The sequence below is a fragment of the Melitaea cinxia genome, chromosome 1, assembly GCF_905220565.1.
Source record: "Melitaea cinxia chromosome 1, ilMelCinx1.1, whole genome shotgun sequence".
Lineage (NCBI taxonomy): Eukaryota > Metazoa > Arthropoda > Insecta > Lepidoptera > Nymphalidae > Melitaea > Melitaea cinxia.
The window spans coordinates 9,684,718-9,699,899 of record NC_059394.1 but is presented as its reverse complement, the minus strand read 5'-3'; the positions used below and the strand labels follow the sequence as shown (position 1 = coordinate 9,699,899).

At 32.9% G+C, this 15,182-nt stretch overlaps 1 protein-coding gene across 1 annotated transcript in view; it reads left to right on the top strand.

Moving 5' to 3' along the window:
- LOC123653445 (lachesin-like) overlaps positions 1–15,182 on the top strand; it is a 103,155-nt gene that overhangs the window by 69,269 nt on the left and 18,704 nt on the right. The gene's annotated exons all lie outside the window — the stretch shown is intronic.

Here is a 15,182-nt window from a genome sequence, read left to right as displayed (position 1 = left end):
TAAGTACTTACTGCTTATGCAAATTACTACAATTACATTACCCTTATAAAATACTTCAAATAATTATTTCTCTATGAGTATAATATGATTTATTTACTATTAGTAAATATTAACATATCACACTCTGCCTGTAATATCTCACTCCTAGACCTAGGCCACACACACAGTAGGCAACACATAAGTTCACGCTATTTTTGGCGTAAACTTGTGGAGGCCTATGTCCAGCAGTGGACTGTATAGGCTGTAATGATGATTTATAATGATTTGTTATTGTATGTACTACTTGTTAGTACTGTATAATGAATAAACAAACAAAAAAACGTTAAGATTATTTTTTATCATCCATAAAAACCTAACAAGTTAAAATTTAAGCGCAAATTTTTTTTTCATTTGTATATTATTCGGGAAACGTGGTAATTACAAAAGGGTCAAAGTTTCAGTAAATAAGTATTCAGTACAAGGCTGGTATTAACAATTTAAATATTCTTAATGTCTCCAAGTTGTCGCTACAGCGATAGCGGGCCGTGAAGCGGGAAGCGGTAACCGACTTCCACTACATCAATCACTCGCGGATGCTGCGCCTGAACATTTCTAATTATTCGCTTGCTCTCAACCTTTCCATCGATACATATTTGCATTTTTATGGAGTACAGGTACTTCATTTGTAAATTATTACCAATTTTAAAACAGTCTTTCAATTTGTCCACTACGAAATTGGCAATTTTTAAGGCTTGTTGCTTTACCGGCAAAGAACTTCCCCATGCATTTCTAACCTTCATGTGAATTTTTTTTATGTCGCCTATCTACCTGGTAGAGACTCCCACGCTGTTCTTCCTGATGCAGTGTTGAAATTCTTGCGTGTTTGAGCTATTGTTATCTATGAGTCTAGCCAACTTTGTGTGATGTTTTTACTCCACCAAACTCTGTACAAAATGATACTTACGAAACTCTGTATAATATGAACTACTAGTATGTTTATGTGTCGGTATATTTTTTGTAGATGTTCATATTTTGAACCAGTACTTGTTCCATGAGCGAACTGAAGATAAGCCTATTTATCTGGTGATAAACGTATGCATCTGCTAGTAGTAGATATTTATATTATTGTTTACTTTTTATCTTGAGAATTTGGTCTAAAATCTTTAAATTCTTTTAATACAGTTGTCCTTTTTATGCGACAGTGCGAGGACAGTTTCTATGATCGTTGTATGAAATATCGCTTTAAAGAATGCAAAATAAGTTCTTTTTAATATAAAAATCTTATGTCTTTCTATATAAAACACAATTGTAATAAAATGCGTTCATGTATCGCTATGTTTGAACCGTAGCATGGATTTGTCCACAGGATTTTACGAATTCCTTTTCTGGGCCCGCCTTGAACACGCCGCTTAATTTGCATACGTATAAGATGTTCACGAGGAATGTAATATTAAAATACGTATGCCTGTACTGTCGACGACTGAGTTCATTACATGACAGGTTGTGCGGTAATATAATCGCTTTTTACAGGTCTTTGAGTATGATACACAACCGGTAGAGTTTCGTAACAAAAAGCTTCATGTGTTCGTCTATTAAAGTCAATTTGAAGGAGTTCTGCATATTTTGTTAGAATTATATTTGCTCACAAATGTTGTTCCGGAGAGAAGGGGCTTGTCTGAAGAGGTACTCGGCTTTATGAGGGGCCCTTCGTAAGGTGACAAGCCCCGTCTAATCTCCGTAGCTTAAGACTCCCATCAATGTATTTGAAGTGTAGTAGTAGTACGATTACTTTAAGTACGATTTTTTAATTGTCTAAAGTTAGAAACAAAATTAATCAATATAGTTTATTAAATTAATAGGACTGTACTTTGTTATTATAATAAATAAAATTATTCGAAATAAGTTGCTTAAGACAAAAGTTGCTTACTTATTTGTTTAAAGAAACAATTAATCAGTAATCTCGAATAACTTCAATTGTCTTTATGTTCGAATTCAAAGAAATAACTCGTTACATTTGCCGTTCATGAGGTAAAAATAGAAATGTGTCGGTGTTCGTTCATTTGGAAATGTAACAAACATTTTATGCGTAACATTTTCTTATATTAAAGGAATAAGCGCTGCCAACACGTCTGAGACACAATGTACGTGTTTACAAGGAATCAAAGAGAAGGATCCGAGAACGAGCTTGCCATACATATATTATTTTACATGATAAATTCATTTTTACCGCTGATTTCTCCACAGAATCTGTAATAAGGTACGGATGAAACATCATCTTACAAAAGATCATATGTAATTGGAATTTAACATACTACATTGGAAATTTACATTATTTTGTTATTAAATTTATATATGAACGTTCCATAGAATTATTTTCAATTTCCAAAAATAATATAGTCTTATTAAACTTTGGATAAATGGTTTTTGAACACACTCTAAATAGAGTTCAATGTTCAAGTTATTGCCCTTATTTTCCACGAAAGTGCTTTATTTTGTATTATTGCCCAAGTTAACAACCTGATATGTAGTTTACTTTTTTTAAGATACGATATGTCCAATAATCATAATAATCGAATATAAAATAGCTTTAATTAAAGTTTAAGCTATTTGTTTTTTTTTTTTTTTTTTTACTTTGCTTTGTTAACTCGAAGAAGGGATTTTTTCAGTCTCTTGTGTATGAATTTTTAATTTTTTAAGTCTTCTTAATATAAATAATGGTCCGCAAAAGGCCAGACTGAACTCTAGTCTACGAATTTGGTAGTCTCAGAGTGTAAAAATCCTAAATATTGTAAAGACTTGAGGAAGGTTTTTATCAACCATAGATCCATTGTCGATATAACAACTCTTAGCTAACTCAACTAACATGACGGGTACTTATGAGATAGATGTGTTTCTTTTTAATGTGATAACTGAATAGGTCGAAAAAAATTATGTATGCGAAAAATAAGTGCACAGTTTGGAATACTTCACTAGCGCTCTACTAAACTGATCGATGATAATTCTAACAAAGGTAACGAAAGGCAAAATTAAACAAGTTTGAGTCAGAACATAAAGAGAATCCTTTTCATAATTTTTTGTCTTCTTTCCATTTCATAATGTTGGTCTTTATAGTTTATGTTTTATCAAGATTTCTTGTTGTTTTTACATTCATACTACAGCATATTCCTCTTTTTAACCAACTTCAAAAAAGAAGGAGGTTACTCACTTCGAAACTTCGATGAGTAAACCAGGATCTGATGATGGGATCCCAGAGAAATCGAGGGAAACCCTCGAAAATCCGCCTAACTTTTTACTGGATGTATCGATTTTGAATCGAAAGCTGATGTTTGTAATGTGGTCACATTTAAATTTCATCAACATCTGATTACAGCTTTTGGAGTAATCTTTGATAATGAGTATTTACTTGACTATCTTTTGGTCTACCTACGTTGTATTATCTACTTGTCGATGTAATTGAAGTCGGTTTTTTCCTTTGCCAGCAAACACAATTATTAATAACGAGATACACACTTGGAACGAGAGCAATTACACGAGCAAAAGCAATTACGAGAGCAACACCTTAAGAATTATCACGAATATCGAAGTACGGGTACATACATATATGTCTCGATTTCAGTTAAATTTTATTATTTTTTCCACGTTTTATGTACTTCTTTCATATAGGTATTTAATGGAATCTAATAGAGAAGGCTTATACTTTATGGTTATCGATAAGATAAAAAGTTGTCGGTCGATAGATGCCTGTATCTGTATTCGAGCGCAGTGCGAGTAGGCGTTATGAATACCTATGGCATGTCCCTAGTATTATCTGCGTGTTCGGTAATGTATTCAAATATGTATCATGCCCATCCGCACCATGTTGCCGTTGTTATTTTATTTCGTACGCGTGACGCTACACCAACTTTATTTTTTTGTGATACAGCGTCTACTGTATCGTTAACAATAAATTCTAGCAGCTCCATAAAAATGCTCAAATAGCAAGAATTATTTAATACTATACTGTAATAACGTAAAAGTTTTACTCATTTTTTATTTTAAATTACTCCCTTTCTTACACAACTTAGTAAAACAAAATGCGCTGACGTACGAATTATTAAATATACTAGCTGAGCACGCGACTTCGTCCGCGTGAAATTTAACAAAAAAAAATATTGTTCAGTTCGCAGTTATAAAATAAACAAATTTCTACAATAAAAGTAGGCTATGTTACTCCTTGCTATATCAGCTATCTGTCAGTGAAAGTCCATTTAAAATCAGTCCAGCCGTTTGAGAGATTAGCCGGAAAAACGGACAAACATACAGACAGACCGACAAACAGACAAAAAAATTTTAAAAATGTTATTTTGGTATATGTACAGTGTATAGATGTATAGATGTAATATATACGTATGTTTTAAAGTTTAAGCGTTCCAAAGTATACTGATTGCCTGTTTTTAAGTAATACAAATAAATCAGCAGGCATTTTCAAGAAGTTCTTCAGCCCCATTCTCTTCTTTTCCATTGACATCTGTATTTAAACTTCATCCACACAACACAAGGGCTTGTATTTGAAACGAAATATCTCTCTCTATCTCTTGACGCTAGTCTAGTTATAGTGTAAGAACCAATTTATATTTCGTAGCGTTTCAAGATCAGTAGTTTCATACGTAATGCAATTGGCATATTTTTTATTGAAATAAAAGTGAAATGTGAGATAGCATTTTATACCTTCTTTATGAAAGAGCGTCCAGTTAACATTGTACGAGCAATGAGAGCCCGCGGCAGCTAACTAGCAGGTGCACGTTGGCAAAGAAAAATGAAATAACGCAAAAAGGAGAAGTCGCGACGGGGGACACAGGAGGGGAGGTGAACATACCGTTGGGTGGTTCTTTCGTAGAAAAGCCAGTTTCCTTTACTTGAAACAGATAACGATCCGTTCTCGACGACAGACGTATGCGTAATACGTAACTATATTTACTAAAGATCGACTACATACAAGTTTACACATGATCACGTTATGCCGTCGGTCTCAGCTTTCATGATAAATACCTTGTAGCAATCATTACTCATAATAGGGTACACATCCGCCAACCCGAAGAGGAACAGTGTGGTGGATTAAGCTCCGATACTTCTCCTACATGGAGAAAGAGGCACATGCCAAGCAGTGGCATGTTATAGGCTGAATTCAAGCTTACAGTGTAAATAACGTGTACGATGTTAAACCATTTCCAGTTTTCAAGCATGTCTTTTGTTTTCGTTTTCATAAAAAACAGAGTCGTTAAAATCAATTTTTTGCCTTGTAAAGCAGCAGTGATGCAATAAAAATAATTAGCTTAAAAAACTAACAAAGTAACTACCTATTCGTTACAGCGTCAAATTAAGTGGCTCTCTGTCAACAAACTTTCCCTCCTAGTAATTATGTGGCAGCGGCAGCAACGCCGCAGTCAATATTTGTATCTGAGTCGTAATGATTGTGCACGTAGGGCGGCGCCCAGGTATCGGTAGACGGGTCGAGGGTGCGTAACGTACTGTAGTGAAAACTACATAAAATACATACTACTACATATAATCACTACGAACACAATTAAATTTTAACCGAAATACGCAATATTAGTAAATAAAATGAAATGAAAAATGCTAAACTTTACAGTATTAGACAAGAAACCCATTATTAAAATAAAAATATATTTTATTTAGAAAACCTTATTTATACTTTCGCATACCAACACAAGGTTTTAACAGTATTACAAATGATATATAAAAATAGAATTTGCATCAGTTGCAACAGGCGGCCTTATCGTTAATACAGCGATCTCTTCCAGGCAACCTTTGGAAGAGGACTAAATAAGGAGATAAATCTTCCGCTTATGTTTTAGAAAATTAAAATTTATATTTGCTAGGTGAGATGCTTTAGTGGAAGATAAAAATAGATTAATTTTGAGGCGAAAATTCTCTAAACTAATAAGTTTATAGCACTTTAATCAAAATTATGGTTTAAAAGCACAACAATGACACAATTAACACGTGAATCAAAAGTCTTTGTAATTAGATAAAATATAGTTTTTTTTTTTTAATTTTTAATTAGGGCTATCCATTTTTCGGTACATTCATTTTCAATTTACCAGTAATTTCTAGTGTTTTTATTAGCAAATATAAGAAGTAATTAGTTATTACGTATCACATACTAAGTCACGGTTTAGTGGTACAGTATTAAAGTCTTTGTATATATTCAAAAGCCCGTGGATGTATATTAATTATATATATTAAAAAAAAAGTCTTTGTATAATAATTATGTTTGTTTGCGAACGAAAAAAACCGACTTCAATTACATAGACAAGTAATACAACGTAAATTGACGAAAAAAATCAACAAACGCACTAGTCGTCACTACGATTTTCGATTTCTCTAGGATTCCATCACCAGATCTTAGCTGCCTTATCATGGTACCACCCCTGGAATATCTCCTTTCCAACAAAAAAGAATAATCAAAATCGTTTCATAAAAAGAACGACGAAGTTATCCCCGAACATACATAAAAAAAAATATATATACACAGTCGAATTGAGCAACCTCCTTTTTTGAAGTCGGTTAAAAAATGTCAAAAGTCATTATACTAAGTAAAAGTCATAAATTCAATAATTGCTAAAATGAAACGAAGAACAAGTAATTCAGTGGGTATTTTAAAACAGTAGCACTTATTTTGCATTAATTATAGAATTTCTTGTACTGTACTAAAACAATTTGTAAATATCCTACGCCTCAGTAAAAGGCATAGAGTTTAATCGAGACTTTCCGGCTTAATCAACCGAAATGAATTAATAAATGTGTGAAAACATTTTTTTAAATGAGATAACTCCTCGCTTTATTGCCTCCACTGGTGACAAGAGGGCTGGTGCATTTTTTGCCCAGAGAATCGGCATAGCGATTCAAAGGGGAAATGCTGCAAGCATTCTTGGCACAAGTCCACGCGGAGATGATTTATCCAAAACTATCTGTAAATATTTAGTTCTTAAGTTGTGAAATGTAAATATGTATAATGTTTAATAAACTATTGTTAATATTTAAAACGCTGCGTTGGCGCAACGGTCACAGCCATGGATTGTACCTGTTGCGCTGGCGATTGCGGGTTCGATCCCCGCGCATGACAAACATTTGTATTGGCCATACAGGTGTTTGCCGTGGTCTGGGTGTTTGTGCAGTCCTTGTAGGTCTTGCCGCCGTGCCTCGGAGAGCACATTAAGCTGTCGGTCCCGGTTGTTGTCATGTACACCTGATAGCGATCGTTACTCATAGTAGGGAATATATCTGCCAACCCGCATTGGAGCAGCGTGATGGATTAAGCTCTGATCCTTCTCCTACATGGGGAAAGAGGCCTATGTCTAGTAGTGTGATATTATAGGCTGAAGCGTAATATTAAAAAAAAAAAGTCAAGTAGACTTGTCTAATGTTAAAAAATTATATTAAGAATTTTAAATTGAAAGTAAATATGAACAATAACAAATATATCAAATTTACTGATTGATATTTAAGCGTAAAGAAGTTAGTAATAATAGCTCTAACTTTTGTTGAACGCTTAGCACGATGTACGTTTAATGGGCGACATTACCATTCCAAGTCGGTAGGTTAGTGGTAACCCGCCTTGTGAATATGCAAAGTGGGCTACGTTAAATATTGAACTGCCACGTAGTACCAAAATTTTAGCTTAAAGTTTGCTCATTTTTATATTTCACCCAATAGGTTAAATATTATCTTATTGCAACATTACTAAAAGTATCCCTAGTAAGGAATATGTATTTAAACCATAAATAATAAGAAAATAATCTATAGATTTGTTAAAACCAAAAGTTACGTTAGGTTATAATAGCTGAGACATATTTATATACATAAAAAAAATATTTACAACATAATTACAATAAATTAAGTTCAATTTATACTATTATTATATAATATGTAAACACAATTATAAAATATATCCTTACCTAAGCTGAGAGAAAGCATAATTGCTTTTTCAAAGCAAAGAACAAACTACTAAACAGGTAAGCATAAAGCTCAGAACTTTGACATAATTCGAAATTGAAACAAATTGAATATTCTTCGATAAACTAATGAAAAGCACCCCGGCATGTCACAGCAAAAATTGTAAGGCGGGGCGGGCGTCCCTTGCCATGCGGCATTGTGCCCGAAATGACACGTGAAAGGCGTCGAGAGCGCCGCGTTACTGCCTTCACAAAAGGCTTACAGATGCGCGCACCAGAAGATTTTAATGAGGCAACGACTCTGTGTGATTTTATCGCGTGTGCCTTAATGAGAAATAACCAAGCGCATCCTCTTTGACTGCACTCATACGCAGTCGCTATCAAAAGTGGTACAACATCTCCGGTTTGAGCACTCCGACCGTGCGAACTACACCCATAATATCAGGGCACGTAGGTACATTATTATCCTCTTATATTTTTACGAATCATAAATTTCACATTTCTATATGGTACTGAATAAAACGACACAAAACACTGTGTGCAACGTACAACGTAAATAATTGTAGCGAGCTGGTTTTTTTATGGCCGTGAGCGTGTTCGAATGTAGTGTTGTGATCCGACAAAGTCTCTCTCTGTGTATTATTGTCCTATTATTTATTAGCGTTTATTTAAGGCAGTATCAGTCGTGAAACCGGTTTTATAAAAGCAATAAAACAAATTATGAGGGTCTTGAAAGTTAGGGGATCCGGATATACTGGCCAATTCGCATCAATGCAAATCACGTTGTCGACTCGTCAACCCAATTACCAAGAAGTGAATTTAAATAAAGATAAGTATCGCCCTCGAGGAGACAATGCTAATAGGAGGTGGAGGCGTGATAATAGGCTCTGACTGGGGTTCTGTGGCACACCGCGGTAGGTGCTTTAATTAGATCTCTCGACTTACGCCTTACGCCCGTGAGCCTCAAAACACTTGTTCAATTAGTGATCAGGCTTAAGAAACTGTATTATGTTAAATAGCGACTCGTTCAAATATTTGTGTTGTTGCAATTTAAATGATAGCTTAATTTTGAATTCCGAAACAAATTTAATACTGAAATATAGTATAAATTTTATTGGAAATATTTTTTCCTTACCATTCAGCAATACGCGAGTATTTTTATTCAATGAAACAATTTACTGAACGTTTGTTTTATGTGATTATACAATTTCATAATACGTACATTGACTATTAAAGAGACAGAACGGTATGCTTAAAAAAAACAAGGATGATATTTGTGAACCATTTAATAGTTTTGTTGTCAATGAAATTTTACGTAATTATTAAGTTAACTATTGCCTTTATGTCTAAAAATACATCGCGCATCTCATATTGTACCAATAAAACAACATTATACATTTTTAATTTATCGAAGATATTAAATTAAAATTGTATTAATTATTTGCATCACGCCGTGAATTTGTCAAGCAATCACAAAGAAGTGATTTCAAATAAAAATATTTATGTACTAAGTTATTGTAAATACAAATACTTAGATTTAACTAACTGTACGAAATGAAGTATGACATTTTTATACGGTAAATAATTAAGGTTGGATGTAGACATTTATATAAAAGAAAATTTAAGAGGCCTGTTTGTAAAAAACTGAACAATTTGGTTAAAATTTATGACGCCGACTCGACACGGTAATTTCACGCACTGGAAACATTATTTGGATAGCGGCAACAGGGCAAAATACGAATTTTTTCCGATTTAATGATATTTATCTATTAAACATATTTTACTTACAATAACTTGTATGTAACTTATAACCTACTCAATATAATTTTTATGACACAAAAGTAAAGCATTCTACAAAAATATATTTTCGCTTAAAGCTATTTATTTTTACATAAAAAGATTTAAAAAATACTTTTATGTACGTAGATTCGAGAACTGAAATTCCATTGCTATGTATCTTCGATTTTTTTTTTCTTGATAATCTAATCAATTTTATACACAACAACACGGAACGCAGTTAATAATCGTTAGCAACTGGCTAATGCGATGGCGATTGTGTTCGATAAATCGATACCTACAAATATTGGTCATGTGCGGGGAGATGACAAAATTTCTTGTATATGACAGACGTTTGTCGTGGTCTGATCTTTTGTTCACAGATACATCTGAATTAGGGCCGAGTATGAGGCGCGTAATTATTTATGATATAACTATATAAACCAGAAAAAAATCATTTCTGACTAGTATTACATAAAGAGATCACTGTAATAACACAAAAAAACCTATAACAAAATTGAACTCATTAGTTTTACTACTAGTCGTCCAGAGGTCGAAATTCGACCATTATCGAAAATTTTGATTAAAGAAGACCAAAAATAATGAAAATAAAGAACCTTTTGAAAAAATTTCATTTTGACTACAGACTTTGACAATTAACAAAATAGTATTATTATATATGCGTGTGTGTGTCAAATACGTGGTAGAATGTGTTTTAATATTTTTTTTATTGATTTAATATATTTTTATGCATGATGAAAAAAAAATATTAGCTTTCTGCACTCCTTGTCTATATAAACTATGAGTGTACGTAATTTCATACTCCTCCGTCCGCGTAATTTTCGTAAAATCGGGTACACAGTTTTTGCTTCGCGTATTAATATATAGATAATAATATATTAATGCAGTGATGACATTATTTGTGAAAACTAAAACCTAGAACAAATTTAATGAAAAACAAAATAAATATTTTATTGGTCATTATTTATTATAAAAATAATCTCAAGCATTTTTAGTTACATTAGAATGTAGCGGAGATCGAATGGGCGTTTCTTAAAAGAGTCGGACAGAAGGGCGATAGGGGCGTCTATGGCTGTCAACATCTGCTTCCGTACTTCCGTCTAACTGACCATGACATTACCCTGCATCTACAAAAATACGATATTTCTTTACAAGTTCTTCGCGTTTATAGCGTGTGCTCGAGAGAGAAACATGCGATGAAAGATAAAAGTTATTGTAACATATTGTGGCGTTTGAATTGTATCACGTTTTTGTTATTAGATTTTAAAATGACGTTTTACTATTACTTTATACGATTCAAACGGTTGAATTAGACAGATAACAAATAAAGTTTGTCAAAAAAGGATGTTAATAGAAATACTGGAAACAATAAAGAAGTTTTAAAGAAAGTTATTCGTTTGTCGTAGTATTTTAATTAACATTTATCGGCTTTCTTTATTAATGGTGAAGCACACCGCGACTCAGAACGAAAACAAATAATTATTCCTCCTGAATCCATCCAGTAAAGGATAATAATATGTTACTTTATTTCTATTTTCTGTATTCACTCAGGGTTTATGTATCTCGAATAGTCACGTCTCGTCCTCGCGAAGGGTAAGGCATACAAATAAGCGAAAGTCCGAAACCGACCAAACAGGGCGCGCCATGTACTTTATCTGCGGATCTCTTAAAAGAATTTGATCGCATATGAGAATATTACAAGCAACATCTGTGACAAGGGACGAATAAAGTTAGCCATTTAGTTTATTTTCGAGGAAGTGATTTACGAAAACTTGGAAAATTGTGTAAAATATGTATAGAGCAGCATTAGCGAACGATGCTTCGATAATCAGTGTTTTACTCGTAAAACTTAAAATTTGTATTTATGAATTTTCAGTCCAAAAGTCTTAAAAATAAACGACTGGTACAGATAGAATATGACGTAGCGAACATTACTTATGTACGTTGCATTTGGAATTTTTCCAATGGTCGTTTTATTCAACGAGGACCGGAGTGAAGTACGTTGAGTAATAAAATCCGTAATCCTAATTGATTAGCTACGTAGATTGTGTATGTAGATTTTCAGAAGTATACAAACAGAAAAAAATCAAAGATTTAAGTGATTAAGTTAATAACAGTACCTGCAGCACATCAAGTAATTGGACTTTCTAATACATACATATTGAAACAAATAAATATTTATATCTTTATACGATTATATTTTTCATTTTTATGTATATATATGTATAGAAATGAAATATAAAATATTCTTTGAAAAAAACGATTTTAATTTGTTTTGATAATTTATAAAACAATTATTTAAAAATGAAGTCGCGGTACTATTGACACATTTAAGTGATTATTAATTACATAAACCTAGAGAGTCGCGTCGCTTTCGAAATGAATACCAGTATTTTTATATAATCACTTATGCAGTAATTGACTTAATTGTGCAAACAAAATCATCGGTCCCCACCATAACGTACGCTTCGGAACCCTCATCGTATGTAAAAAGATACGTTATTTGTCATCGGCGCGTCACAGAAATTATAACGAGCCGGCGTATCCACAATCAATTTGGCGGCTGGAAGGCTGTCAATTTGCGGCTGGTTTGTTCCGCAGTCTCTTGATGACTTCCGAGTGACCGCCTTTGATTTGCATAAGGGCCCAGCTTTAATACGGGATTATACGCGCTTCGAGAGCCTGACGGTCCAAACCCATTCATTATTATTAGCTTAGGAATTTGTAGTTCTAGCTGTTATTTGAATTGCTACCTGTTTTATCAAGTATTAATTCATTAAATATTTTCTATCGGTTTATGTTTCTTTTGTACGTATTTTATTGTAGAACCAATTTCTATAGTAACTAAAGCAATTTTTTGTTGTACATACTTGAAATTGTTGTAATTGATACACATATGTTTTAACAAAAATTAATGACGTCGTCTTATTAACTTAAATCGGTAGAGTTTATATTGTAATATTGGAATTACATTAATGACAGATACGTGCTTTAAGCGAGCAGCGGCTGCCGGCATCGTCTTGGCCTCCGTGACAAAGGGATTACCTCCCTCGCTCCGCTGTCTGCGGTTTCTTAATTAACCCCTAAATACCTTTGCACGCCGCATCGACGTGCGGTGTGTAAGATTATTGCCAACGTTACCCTGGTTAATTTTAATGTACGCTATTATTGAAACAAACACAAGTTCTTGTCTCGCCGCGCTCATTACATTAAAATGTACGTTCGTACGAGTCCCTCCTTTAGGTTATTAAGATAATACAACTACGTTCCATACTTCATTTGTTGTTTTAAGAAAAAGTATAATTGTTTTTGGGGGCTACAATGCGAATATATATGAGGGTTTTAGATGATAAATAGGGTCTATTTTTGCAAAATAATTCATTAATTATAGTTTTTAATAGTTTTATTTATATTTTTATTATTTTATATCAATTCAGATATTAGGTAGAGGCAAGATTGTTTCGTGTACTAAATCATGTAACTATATATTAATTATAAGATTTTTCAACGTAATTGCAAGAAGAGTCTGATGAAATCATGATGAAATATAGTTAATATTGTCTGTTTATACGTACTTAATGACTTCACGTGTTCCATTAATTAAAGATAAAAGGTAGGTTAACATTTCAAGATTGTGAAATTTAGTAAATTTTATAATTAAGTACTAGCGTTTTTTTTTTTTAATAAAATCATACACAAAATCTTAAATAAAAGTATTTCTTATCTCTTGACGTGAATCATTGTCAAAATAAAAAGAGACACAATTTTATACAAACAGGTTGACTAGCTAGTTTAAGCTACTTTTATGTAAAAAATAAATAAAATTGTTCAACTAACTTTTATGCCATAAAGATATAACGAAATTGTTTAAAACCCATCTACGTATTAACGTTAATATGAAATCAATATAATCTACGACGGAAGCGTGTATGCTTAATAGGGTGCGTTATGGTTGGGAATGCGCGATTTACATCAGTTGAGTCAGGGCAACCGGGTGGAAAATGGAGCATCGTGCTTAGCTAATACGATCAGGTAAGCAAACACGCTAAACAGCTTTCATCTTCAGTCACGTATCTTTGTGCCACGCTTGCACTCTGATGAACCCTTATCATTTAGGAATTTTCTTATAATTTGTCACTTCTGGACCACTAAATCATTTTCTAAATTTAAATTTGAAATATAAATGACGATAAATATGTACACCTACCTTGAGATTAGTGAATTTTACTATTAGGTAACTTGCTTTATGATGTTTTATCTTGTAATAAATTATGGCAAAAAAGACTACTGAAAACCACTGATTAATTATAAATCTTAACATTTTATCATATAAAGGGGTTAAATTCTATCTATTGTGTTTTCACTGAATACTTTAGAAACATAAATACAGAGATAATTTTCTTAATAGATTAATATTTATCATATAAAAGTATTTAAATAAAATATATCATTAAAATTGGAATTTACAAGTTCGTCCTCGGTTTGAGTCGATATAATTTTTAAATGAAGATTTTAAAAAATGATATTTTTATTTACCTTTAGTTTTATATACCACCTACGTACGAGTAGGTAGAGCAATGTAATAAATAAAATATAAGTTTTCTCAACCTCACGGCGCTTGACGATAAGTAAAAATGACGCCGAACCGATCTTGACGAGTACTCTCGTTCGTGTTCAATAACACTTTGACGTCATGATACTGATTTCTGATAGCATCTCCTCTTTGAGGAAATATGTGTATCATGTATTCATACTTATTTAGTTATGATTTTTTTTTGTTTAATAGTCCTCGTTTACGTTTTATGTGATATATTTTTGTATAATGAATGAACTGCGCAGTCTTACTCATTTTAATGTTTATGACTACAGGTCTCTTGTGAGTCGTAGCTCAATTCTCTAATTCTAACATGTTCTATGGTTTTCTTTCTCGATAACGTGCGGATTTCAAAATGATACGTATAAGGCTTTACTATTATCTAGGCCTTTGATTATTATGAACACACTGATCATTATTGTAAAATATTAAATAGTTTTAGAAAAAAGGATCTGATATCCAATTATCCACCCACATAAACATAATAATACGTTTATAATGTTTATACTGACAATTATTTCGAGTAAATAGGCTTTCTATAGCAAAAGAATCCGGTTGATATTTAGATTAGCACTCACTCAAATGCAATTATCGTTCTTATAACATAAATGGTATAATTGAAATGAAAAAGTAATAATATTCCTATTTGTTTGTATGACGCGACAGTACCTATTGTAAAATGAAGGTGGCGATGTTAGTTTGAACGAGACTGTGATACGTAAACAAGCGGGAACTATCGCAACTGAGCAAGTTTATTCTTCAAACAGTGCGGTGAGCTTGTGTGCGGAATTCGTGCCGGGCCAAGTCTACGACAACTCGACGCGACTCCCTTTCAACCTATCCGCTCTAAGAATGAC